Source organism: Lygodium microphyllum, chromosome 9 (genome assembly GCF_053477565.2).
Source record: "Lygodium microphyllum isolate KBCC chromosome 9, Lygodium_microphyllum_v1.1.10, whole genome shotgun sequence".
Taxonomy (NCBI): domain Eukaryota; kingdom Viridiplantae; phylum Streptophyta; class Polypodiopsida; order Schizaeales; family Lygodiaceae; genus Lygodium; species Lygodium microphyllum.
The window spans coordinates 63,430,631-63,443,663 of NC_141143.1; positions in this window are offsets into that span (position 1 = coordinate 63,430,631).

Genomic DNA, 13,033 nt, shown 5'->3' on the forward strand with positions numbered 1-13,033 from the left:
AAGTTTCAAGAGGAGAAGAGAAGGTGCAAGTGCTGCGGAAGCCCTGGTGAAATCAAGTTCCAAGAGGAGAAGAGAAGGTGTAAGTGTTGTGGAAGCTCTGTTGAAATCAAGCTCCAAGAGGAGAGCCCTACACATATTGTGTAGGAGAGAAGGAGACTCAAGAAGGATCAAAACGTGCCAACTTCCAAGTTGTGCAAGTGTTAGCTTGTTGTATATCATGCAAGGAACCGTGATCTTGTTTCCAAGATCTACAAGTAATAACTAGTTTATATGTAATGGAGGAGCTTGCTCCTTATCAATAATATAACTCCACAAGGGGGGGGACTGGCCCATCTTCCAATCCCTAACGTGTTGTCAATCTCTCTATCTCTCTCTCTCTACATCTTTCTTTTCTCTCATCTATTCTCTCTCTGTGGCCACATAATATTCACCATATATATTTTAAGTATATAAGAAAGTCGAGCGTGCATCTTAGATCTTATAACACCAAGATTGAGACTTGGACTCATAAACACAATCTTGTGTATAAGACTGATAATGTCCAAAACACTAATTGAAAGAGGAAAGCACCATGATATTGCATTCATCATATATGAAAAAGAAATAGTCAAGTACAATGCTTTATAGTCGCTAGATACGTAGCAATCTCCCTCTCTGTGCCTATGGGATTTAGTCTGCTTGCATGTCCTAAGCCCAAAACTGCCTCATACAAAGAGGCTAAGTTAGGTGTGATTGCAAACATCTCAACACCCCTCCTCAATCACAACCAGAAGTACAAAGTGTGTAGAGCCTTTAGTGAGCAACCATATGCAAAGTGTGGGCACACCACAAACTTGGTAAACACTAGAGGCTATTACAGGAGAAAATGCTAAGTGTGGGTAGCAAAGACATGGTGGACATCCAGAGGATGTAATAGGGGCCTCACAAAGTATACAAAGGCTATAATACAAGGTTTACATGAGCAGTTTACAAGCTTATGCCAGAAGCATTAGGGCTAGGTAATACAAGGCTAAAAAAGTCTAGAAAAAAAAAAGAGTCAAGGACCAGCGGCCCTTGCGGTTTTCAACATTTCTTTTGGCATAAATCTTCTGTTCATTGTAGGTCTTCTTGTCCTTGTCGATGTAGTCTAGCTTGCTCTTTTTGATCATGTACTTGTTCTTCACTTTGCTTGCAGCTTTAGTGTCTTCATGGTTGATCTTCTTCTTCTTCTTCTTCTTTTTCTTATTTTCTTTCGCTGCTTTGCTTGCATTGATCTTTCCTTCATGGTCATCATTTCCATGGACTTTACTTGCATTAGTCAACTGGTGCTTTTCTTTATGGTCCCCCTTAAGCAAAGGTACAATCTTTGGGCTTTGCATGGTTTTCAAGATAGAAGAAATGTCTTCAAAATCTTGCACTATCTCTAAGGTAGTAGGCATGTCTTCAAGTTCTTCAAATGGAAATATGGATGGCACTTGAATGCTCACAACTCCATTTTTTCCTACAAGTAGAGCAAGTACATCTTCTATGTGGTACAAGTGAGTAAAAATGATTGCACTTCTCTTTATGAATGGCATCTTCATGAAAAACTTCATGTTTATCATTGAAAATCAACTCCAAATCTGTGATTTTTGGACTAGCAAAAGAGTTGAAACTTAATCTGTCAAAAGACACAAGAGATACCAGTGCCAAAAAGCACAATGTAAGTATCAGGAGATACTAGCAAATTTGAACTTTTGATGTTTGATGTTGATGTTGATCCTTTGCTTTATGAACCCATTTCTTGAGTCCCCTCCTTGTTGGTAGAATCTTGTTGAATACTGAGTAAATACTCAGATCAGAGTGATAGTACTTGCCTTGCCAAATGGAGGAATTAGAATGAAGCAAAGAAAGAAGCTTTGGTGTTGATGCTCTTGCTTTTGAGGTCTTCAAGACTTAAAAAAAAAACTTCAAAATATCCCAAATCTTTGCTAAAACCTTCAGATTCAATGAAATTAGGGTGGCATTTGAGTCGCAGGAGAGAGGGAGTGAAGAAAATGATGAGTTTTTATGAGCTTGAGCTCAAAAGCTATGGCTTCCCAACTTAGGGTTTACAACAACCACTAGTTTTTGATTCAATGTAGCTCGTATATGCAACTATAGCACAAATGGGTTGGTGGGGAGTAAGCTTACAAGGTAGGCATCATTTTTCCCATGAACAATGACGAATTTGCATAGCATAGGAGGAGAATGAATAGTATGAACAGAGTCAGGCGCAGATCAGGTAGCGTCTTCAAATTCGTGCAATGTTGAGCAGTTGGGAGGCCAATGCTTGGTTGTGATGCGACAGGGAGCTATGCCAGGAGTAGAAAAACGTTTTCTTAGGAGAGAGCTTGTGAAAATATTGTGTGGATGGAGATATTCAACTCCTCCAAGTGAGCAGGGTCATATCTGGCTATGGCAGCCATTGAAGCTTCATTGAAGGTAGAGTGAAAATTGGAACCATGAGTTGACTTGAGGTTAGGAGAAGCTAGAAGATCAGAGAGAAGAGCTGGGTTGAGCTAAGGCTATGCCCAATTGGGCTCTGATACCACGTCAAAAGACGTAGGATCTAGAGCATGGTAGAAGCTATGGTGGATGGAAGATAAAGATTAAGCTCATGATGACATAGACAAAGACTTGGCTTGTTACACATGTGAATTAGGTTCCAAGATTGAGACTTGGGCTCATAAACACAATCTTGTGTATAAAACTGACAATGACCAAGACACTAATTGAAAGAGGAAAGCATCATGATATTGCATTCATTATATATGAAAAAGTGATAGTCAAGTACAATGCTTTATAGTTGTTGGACAGGTAGCAGTCTCCCTCTCTATGCCTATGGGATTTAGTTTGCTTACATGTCCTAAGCCCAAAACTGCCTCATACAAAGAGGCTGAGTTAGGTGTGATTGCAAACATCTCAACACACACTTAATAACTACATATACATAGCATCTAGCACTTTCGTATTAGTTTTTAATCATGTTATTAACTAAGTACTTTTTATGTAGAAGAAGAAGAAAAGAGGAAGAAGAGAAGTTTTCAATCTATTCTCAAGTCTCCATTCTGTTTCCATGCCCTTGAATGCTTCCATTATCTCTTCTCTTGTCTATTAATATGCTTTTAGAGTTGCACAAAGCTCAATTTTGAAGCTTGAGGTAAAGGTGATGGAGCATGAAAGCAACTAAGCAAGAAGTGGGTAAGAAGCTCTTCTATCTTGTTTGATTTGCCCTGGAATATAGCTAATGAGGCCCTTTGAGGCTAGCAAGGATACATTCTTTGATTGTAATGAAACTCGCTAAATATGATGAGTAGAGAGTTTTGGCATTTGAGGTCATTTTGGCCTTCATTTCTAATCCTATAAATAGGTTGAAATAAGTTTTTGGCTATTCTACACCTTCAAACTATGTTTTTTGCTTACAAGTACAAAAGTTATAGATTCTAGATCCATAAGATTTCAGGTGTTTGCTAGATTGCAAACAAAGAGAGCATTCATAAAGTTTTTAGGTATATTGCACCTTTGACGTCTTTTCCCCACACAAGTACAAAGGTTATAGATTTTGGATTTGTAAGGTTTTAGGTGTTTACTAGGCTATGAATAAAGAGTATATGCATATACAGATTGGAGATTGCAGTTATTATTGTGCAATCAATTAAAAAGGTTGTTGTTTTGGTTATAGAGTATATGAAATTGGCTTGGTTACAAATTGTAGGTTTTATAAGGTTGCTTGTCTTTTAGAATGTATGATAGTTTTAACCAAATTATTATAGTGAGAAGCTTTATAAGAATAATTATCTTGCGCAAAATTTTAGGATGAAAATTTTCTTGAAGGGAAAAGGTGTTTGGAATTATATTCAAGGAGACATGACAATGGTACCTAAAGTCCCTCAACAAAATGCTATAGCATAACAAATAAAGGCTAATAAGGATTGAGAGAGCAAACACAGAGTAAAGTGATATATTCATTATCTATGTGTGTCATAGATAGAATGATGGGATATTTGTAGAAATCTAAAACTTTTGCTATTTCTTAAAAGAATCTATCCTTCAAGGCTAGAAAGCTGTAGCTCAAATTAGAGCTAAATCAAGCTAAAAGAGGAAATCTATCTATCAATGACTATGTATTAAAGATCAAGAGTATTGTGGAAGCTCTTGGACATATAGTAGTTATTGATGATGATATTTTTCAAACATGCTTAGATGATGAGTACAAGATTTTCAAGCCATCTATGAATACCTCATATGATATCCTTGAATTTGTATATCTGATTTCTATGTCAATACGTAAGGAGGAGAACCTTGGCTTATATTCTTCTTTCTCTCCAAGTAAGAGGAAGTCTAAACATGTGTTTTAGTCTACTAGCAGAGGCAGAGGTTGTGGCAGAGACCAAGGTGGTGGCCGTGGTCAAAGTTATAGTATAGAACAAAATGGGGGAGGACAATCTTAGGGAAGGGAAAGCCAAAGAGAGAAAGTTGTAGGTTTTAACTGATTGCAAAATTTTGGTGATAGCAAGAAAATCTAGCATTATGGCGAGAAAGGCCACCTTTCTTATAACTATTTTGAGAAGAAGATTGAATTTAGGAATGGAAAAATGTAGCAAGGTAATTATACTTGCACTAGCAAAACAACAATGATAAAATTGAGCAACTCTTATCATGCAACACTTTATGAATACTATGACTCATGATAATTCATCTAAAAATGATGTATGGTATGTAGACTCATATTTCTCTAACCACATGACTTCTCATGGAGACTAGTTTAGAGAGATGCACAATCTAGAATCTCAAGGTTATATGGAGATAGCTGATGATATAATCCACCTCGTTACTCACATTGGAAATATTTCCTTGAGTATGCAAGATAGTAAAACAAAGTGTACTTAGATAATGTGTTGCATGCACCAAACATATCTAAGAATTTGGTTTTTATCAATTAAGTGGAGGAATAAGGGTTATATGTTTGGTTCATGATTATTGTATAGAGAACCCTAAAAATAGTTGCAGGTTGATTGAAAAAGGTAAGAATGCTAGCAGATTGTTTACTCTTGATGTAGGTCTACCTAAAATGAATGTTGCTATATTTTCACAAGATTTAGGTGTTATGACTGACATTGAAATTTGACATAAGTAGATTAGTCATATAAATGTGTAATGTTTGAAAATTTTAAGTAAAATAGCTTTTGGATAGCTTACCAAAGTTTAACTTGATGGGATACATAAAATATGTGCGGTATGTTAATTTGAAAATCAAGCAAAACATGCATTTCAAGAAAATCATATATGCAAGAAGCCACTTGAGTTGATACATTTTGATATGTGGGGTCCTACAAAGGCTGCAACAATGAGTGGTTACAAGTAATTTGTCTTCTTCATTGATGACCATAAAAGTATGCTAGGTTTATTTAATGTGTGATTTTTTTTTTTGTGTTTACTTACTTTAAAAGCAAAGCCTTGGTTGAGAAGGAGACATGGTTACCTATAAAATGCCTAAGATTGGATGGAGATGGAGAGTACTTCTCCAATGAGTTTTTTAATATTCTACAAAAAAGGTATTTATAGATAGTTTACATGAAGGTACACTTTGCAACAAAATGGATTTGCTAAAGAAAAAAATAGGCATATTGTAGAGGTAGCTCGAGCCTTAATGTCTTAAAGAGACTTGCCTAATTAATATAGGTCTAAAGTAGTTGTATTGCTCTATACATTATGAATAGGATACCTATGGCAATTGTACATGATATGACACCTAAGGAGAAGTACATAGCTAAAAATTCAAATTTATCACATTTGAAAGTACTTGGATGTATTTTTAATATGCATATTCTTGATGAGTTGCACAACAATTTGGATCCGAAACTAGGAAAATGTGTATTTGTTGGATATTCTATTACACAAAATGATACCGATAACCCTATCATGTATGAGTTGAGAGTTAGTAGGGATATTATTTTTTATGAAATGAGTAGTTGGTACAACAATATGTAGGATATAGTTGGGGCTCATGTGTATGAGAGTGTGGCTATGTAAAAAATAGACAAAAAATCATAGACATTGAGTGGGGCATAGGAGTCTTCTACTCATGGGTTTGTTGATAGACATTGGAGTGATAGATTATAGTCATAGGTCACTCCACCAACTACATCACAGGTGTCAAGAAAAGGCAAGGAGAAGGTTGGGGACTCACTTGTTATTGATGTATCATTAGGTTTCTCTCATATGCATATGGATTTAGATGGTTTTGAACAAAATTTTAATGAAGAGTTTTAAATTCCATCTATTAAGACACTTGTTGTGAGGAAGGTACAAGTGGATACTAAGGCACCAAGTAGTGATCTAGTTCTATATAGGTCAATTAGAGTAAGAAAACCCATGCAATGATTGAAATATGATAAGTATGTAACACATCATTATGCATACATGCTTAATGCTATCCAAGATGTAGAGCCTACTATTTTGAGGATGCAATGGATAATGAGCATTTGGGATAATGCTATGGATGAAGAAATGGTTGCGCTTAAGGAAAATGACACATGGGAATTGATGGCATTATTAGAAGGCAAGAAAGCTATTGGATTTTCAAATGGGTTTACAAGGTAAAGTATAAGTTTAATGGATTGGTTGAGCACTATAAGACAAGGCTATTTACAAAAGGGTATGTGGAGAATCATTCTATTGATTATGAGGAGACTTCTACTTTGATGGTTAAAATAGCTACAATGAGAGCTATCATAGTAATGGATCTATTAAAGCCTGTTGCATTAGATGGCTGTTAAAATGTATTTTTGCATGGGGAATCACAATAACAAGAAGAAGTTTTTGTTGAGAAACCACTTGGTTATGTGGATGACAATTATCTTGATTATGTATATAGGCTTAGTGAGACCTTATATTGGCTAAAGCAAGCACCCAGGTCATGGTATGATAGAAATGTAGAATAACTTATTAGCATTGGATTTTGCAATCCATAGGCTAATTACTTAGTTTATGTATGTGATAGTGATGTGGAGATTGTGATCATTACTATACATGTAGATGACTTGATTATCATGGGTGATAGCAAGAAAGAGATCAATCATGTGAAGAATATTCTTAAGGTTGAGTTTAAAATGAAGGATTTGGGAGAGCTACACTATTTTCTTAGTATAGAATTGATCAAGACTCTAGAGGGTATATGGTTGTCATCATAGAGACAATATACCTTGGATATGCTAAAAAAGTATGGTATAGTTGATTGTAAGTCAATCTCAATACCTATGGATATCAATGCTAATCTTAATGCACATGAGAGTGATGTGATTGAGGATGTCACTATGTATAGAAAGATTATATGTAGCCTTATTTATTTGACAACCGCTAGGCTAGATCTAAACTACACATTTGGTTTAGAGATTCAAATTTATGTAGCTTCTATAAAAGCCATATTTGGATGTAGTGTGGTGCACATTGCACTATGGCTTGTTCTATGCTATCAATGTACCATTGACTATGCCTTATTTTATGCTGTTAATGTACCATTGACTATGCCTTGTTCTATGATGTCGACGTACCATTGGACTTAAATGGTTACATGAATGTAGATTGGGCTAGTAGCATCTTAGATAGGAGGTTTAATATTGTATTTATATTTTCTTTTAGGAGTGATATTATTACTTGGAGCAGTAAGAAGAAACCTACAATTGACATATTTAGTATTGAGGTGAACTATAGGGGTACTTTATAGTATGTGACGTAGCTTAGTTTTGCAAGTTTCTTGGTGATTTGGGGCTGCATGTAGATAATAAAGTTATCATCTACTATGATAACCTTAGTAGCATTCAACTGACCAATAATCTAGTGCATCATGAATGGACCAAACACAGAGGTTCATTATCATTTCATTTGAGAGGAGGTTCAAGCAAGTGAGTTTGGCTCGGTTTATGTCAATACACACGATTAGGTTGCAAATATTTTCACCAAGACCTTAGGAGCTAAAAACCCCATTGCTTCAAGACTATGCTTGGAGTACATGAGCTCATGCTTAGCTTGAGGGTGAGTTTTGAGATGTCGGGCTCTGCATGAGTTGGTATCCGCTACATGCCTTGGTAATGTGGTAGGGATTTATTCATTGGCATGTTAGGTATGAGTAACATAGAGGATATGCCAATGATTTTACGATTGGACTACACCCACCTAGTCCAGTCTTGGTTATGGCACATTCATTCTGCCACCTCATCTATCCTTATTGGATATTAAGTTCTTCTAATACTTAGTAACAACATGTACATACATTCTAGTACTTCCATATTAGTCTTTTATCATGTTATGGTCTAAGTATTTTGTGTGTAAAAGAAGAAGAAAGAAGAAGAAGAATTCAGCCCTACTTCTCTATGTGCTCAAGTCTCCATTATGTGTGTGCACTCTTGATTGCTTCCCCTCTCTTTGCTCTTGTATGTTTATAAACTGCATGATTATTCTTCCCAACTTGGAAGGTACTCACTCCTAAGGTGAAAAGACCATAGTTGGAAGGCAAACTCCTTGAGGTCAATAAATTTCTCTCCCTTTTTTCTTCTAGTTCTTATGTCACTTCCTTTGATCTAGACCATAAAGGCCTTGAAGTTCATTCAACAAAACTCCTAAGTACAATGTTTTTGGAGTTCAAGATATCTCAATTTCTAGACTAGGCTACACTTCCTCAAAGTTGTGGTCTTTTCATCTCGTGTACCCTTTAGGTGTATTGAGGTATGGGTGGGTTAAGTTTTTGGTCCCTTCTTCTTTCCCACGTGTTACAATGTGATCCTCAAGAGATTCAACTCTCTTGGAGTTTGTGAGTGGTTTGATGCTTAGCAAGTCTTGAAGGTTTCACTTTTCCTCATCACATATCTAGCTCTAACTACTTTTTATTTAATCCATTTCTTATTCTTTTCTATCATTCTTAGGTAATGATTGGATTTAAGATACTCTCCTCCCTTCGAAACCCTCTTAGATTTTGATATTGGAGCCTTGATGGCACTTCTTGCACTCGATGCTTTTGAATCCACTAAAATTGTTAACTTGCTAGCACTTTTGTGAAGAACAACATTCATTGTCTTATTCCACCAAGACCTCTTTTTAGTATTTTTATTTTATACTGATAATCTTGCTAAGAAGGAAGGTCCAAGTAAACATACTCCCTCAACTTAGATTGGACTTGGTCATGGTGTTTAAGGACATTGGATCTTCCTTGATCATCTTCACTCCTTCATACATGTTTATATGTGTCATGGTTAGTTGCATGCCTAATGGCAGATTCCTTCCCATACTTCTGTCATCCTCATTTTCCTTTATCCCACATCATCATGGGTAAATGTTGATAATTCATGACAATTATTTTCCCTTCCTCATAATATATCATCTATGGGTTGTTAAAGAGTCCTTTGTTTATTAGTTCTTCCATGTAATGGGAAGCTACATCACTAGGAGGATAAGAAATGAATGGGCCATAAGGTATAGGGGTTTACGATGGGTTGATATCTAGCCTGGTGGTTGTTGATTTATGCTCCAATGGAGTTTGCAAGGTTAGTGATGCTCCCATTTTGCACAAAAATCCTCTTTTGTTGTATATTGGTCAAGTTGGATGTGTGCTTAGGGAATCTACATTTTTGAGCATTGTGCTTGAACATTCTATAACTAGCATTTATTCTTTGGTTTTTAGACTCATGGATTCTATTGGCAAGTGGGCTCTTGCCCAATACATGCATTGGACATTGAGTCTATAGACTAGTCTTGGCCTAAGGTTCTCTACCATCTTACACTAATGTTGGTGCTTGATTATGGCCACCTATTAGGACACTAATGATTCCTTGTCCTACATTCTCTTGGTAGTGGATTCTCTTGTCTACCGAGGCTAGCCTCTCTCTCTCTCTATATATATATATATATATATATCCCCCCCCCTACACAGGTCCTACTACAAACAACAAGTGTGTGGCTAATCTAGTGAACTGATATCTATAGGGGTTATGTTAGACCATTGATATTAGTAAAATAGTTGGTGATTATATATGTGAACGATCCAACTATCCTTGCATTGGTTATAAGTCACTTTAATCTATGCCACTCATCCCTATTTTCTTGGTGTGTTTCCTCTTAAGCACAAGAATCGTATTGATGATGACATACCCAATGGTGGTCCTAAGAAGGTGCATTATATTTTCTTAAGTTGTTGGACTATCTTGCTATTGGTGCAAAAGCATGATCTCCTTTAATATATCAAAGGCTACCTTCACATTGTTAGGAACACCATCAGTATTCCAAGAGGGTGACATCCCTTTTGATTCTTATCCATTAGGTCAACTAATATTTTTACCTAGCCAATGACCATAAGGTCCCCATGTAAGCTAAAATTGATGTAGCAAGGGTTCACCACAAGGCTTGAGTTTGAGGTGAGTAGTTTGTAAAGCTGATGTCAATCAACGATCTTCCTACATAATGTCCTAAATGAATCAGCTCATCATTTTTTGCTCTAGGATATGCTGAGGTAAATTGACATTTCTCTCAATGGCCGCTTTCTCATCTATAAGTTCAACACAATCACTTAATTTTTTAAAATTGCTATTGAGGTACTAAGGGTTGTTGATCTCCAGGCCTTAGAAATTCTGGCATTACAATGTAAACTAGTTCAATAAGTTGTTTGAGTGATTCACTATGATGTCTTGGTATAATAGGCCCTCCTCCTACTTGATGAAATTTTAGGCTTTTTAGGGGATGGGTTAGTGCAAGCCTAATGATTTCTATACCTAATCCTTCAAATTTTTCTCAAATTTAAATCATTTCCATCAATAAAATCCAATCAATGAGCACAATCCTTTCTTACTCTACCCACAATGGGTTTCACAGTGATATATGCTAATCTTATTAGAGAGTAAACTAAATCCAACATTAGCAATTGTTGCACACCGTATTCTACAATGTGGAAAGGATTTAGAGTTAACCAAAGAGTGTGCACATTCTATTCTTTATCTCCATATTGGAGTAAAATATTTTGAGGAAAAATCAAGCCTCAAAAGAATGGGACATGGATTGAGTTGTTATTCCACTCAAGAGTTTCTCCACACTCTCATAGTCTCCTATCACTCACCTAGTATGCTCCTCAACCATTCATTATCAATCTCAAGCAAGATAAGCTATTCTTATTCTCAAGAAAGAAGCCCAATAGGCTCAACTACTGCAAGAGAGAAATCTAGATGCTTGCATCCATTGCTCTCTTCCTTGTAATCAAAATACTGGGATGAGTATACTTGGTGCTCCTCATTCCTTTCATGGTTTAGCTTCTTAATTGTGTTAAGATATTGGAAATCACACTCAACATATACTCTTTGTCAATGGAGAAGTGTGGGCTCAGGATGTAGAATTCCATATGCATAGTGGTGGAAAGCGTAGCCTAGTCTATTCCTATACAACATTGTACTTGCTCTCTCTTTGAATGCAATGTCACAATACTTTTGTACTTCCAACAAAGTGTCTATGTCATTGTCAATACACTACACAAGATTGTGTTTATGAGTCCAAGCTTTCATCTTGGAACCTAATTCACTTGTGTGACATTTGGTCTTGATGTCTGTTACCTCATGAGTTCACTCTTCTTCTTTCAACCTCCATAGCCATGCTCTAGATTTGACATTTTCTACATGGTATCAGATCCCAGTCGGGCATGGCTTAGCTCTACAAATCACTCCTTTAGCTCCTCTCAATCTTTGGTTAGCTCAGCTATACATAAATCCTTCATCTTCTACCTCCATCTTCACCCTATCTCTCTTAGCTGCCATAGACAACACCTACCTACCTTTCTTGGAGCAGCCATATCTCTTCAACCAAGCCATATCTCTTCAAGGTTTCTTCTCAAGAGTTGTTCTTTAGGTCAAGTCACATCTTTTCAGCCCAAAATTTCTTGAGATTGTGCAACATACAGCCCAACATTGTTGAAAAATACAGATTTGGTGCAAATTTCACTACTGTGAATTGGACCTATTCTCTCTCCCTACTGTGAGAATTATTCCAAAATTTATCATAGGGAATTTTTTGTTCATATAGGTGACTTACTTCAGCTAATAGGGCTTGAGAAAATTACACTCTAGCAGAGAGATATTAGAAGATTACTCAAAGGTGGTACTACAAGAAGCCATAGCCAACCTGTTACTGTTCAACTGATGGTGCCATCATCATGCCTCACAATGTCAAAGGCTGCCATAGGGATTTTGAAATTTATCATATGGGCTACCTCTTGATAAAATTTCAACTCAAATGGTCCACCGGGTGAGCTGCTATAGCCAAAATATTAGGCTACTATCCTGAAACTATAACTGGCAGCCATAGCCACTTACCTTCAAGCTCATTTTTTCCTTCATTTTCTCTCTCTTACCACTTAAACCAAACCTTTGCCACTGTGATCCACTAAGTATTGAAGTTTCCACCGAGATTTCATTATCCAACAAGAAAGCCCAGGAAAGCTTTTGAATATTTGAAGCTTTCACTGAAGTACAAGCATCAAGTATAGTGAAATTTTATGCTACCATTGCTTGTGTTTTTCAACACACTGCAAGTCAACTTGGTTATATTGATCAACCTCAATCAAGTGAAGCCATTTTGAAGCTGTTTCTAGTAAGAATTTCCCATCAAATTAGCAAGGAGGGGAGAAATCCAAGCATCAAAGCATCAAACTCAAGTGCTTGAAAGCTTAGTATCTATTAATACTTATCAAGTGTTATTTGACACTACATTCCTTGTGTCTCTTGACACAATTAAATCTTGTACTGCTCAAATCTAAGTATTTTGGTGTTGATTTGCTGCTCTAGCATTGGCAAAGACTCTCCAACTATTTGGTTCAAAGGGGTTAGGTTTCACACTTGGCAAATCGCATCAAGCTCATTTTGATAAAGAAGGGTCTTTGTGCCATTACCAATGGCAAGAAGAAGAAGCCTCGGGATGCGAACCTTGCAGTTACTTGGCAAAAGAATGATGACAAAAGACATGCCATCATTAAGTTGGAATTGGATGACAGCTACATCCACCA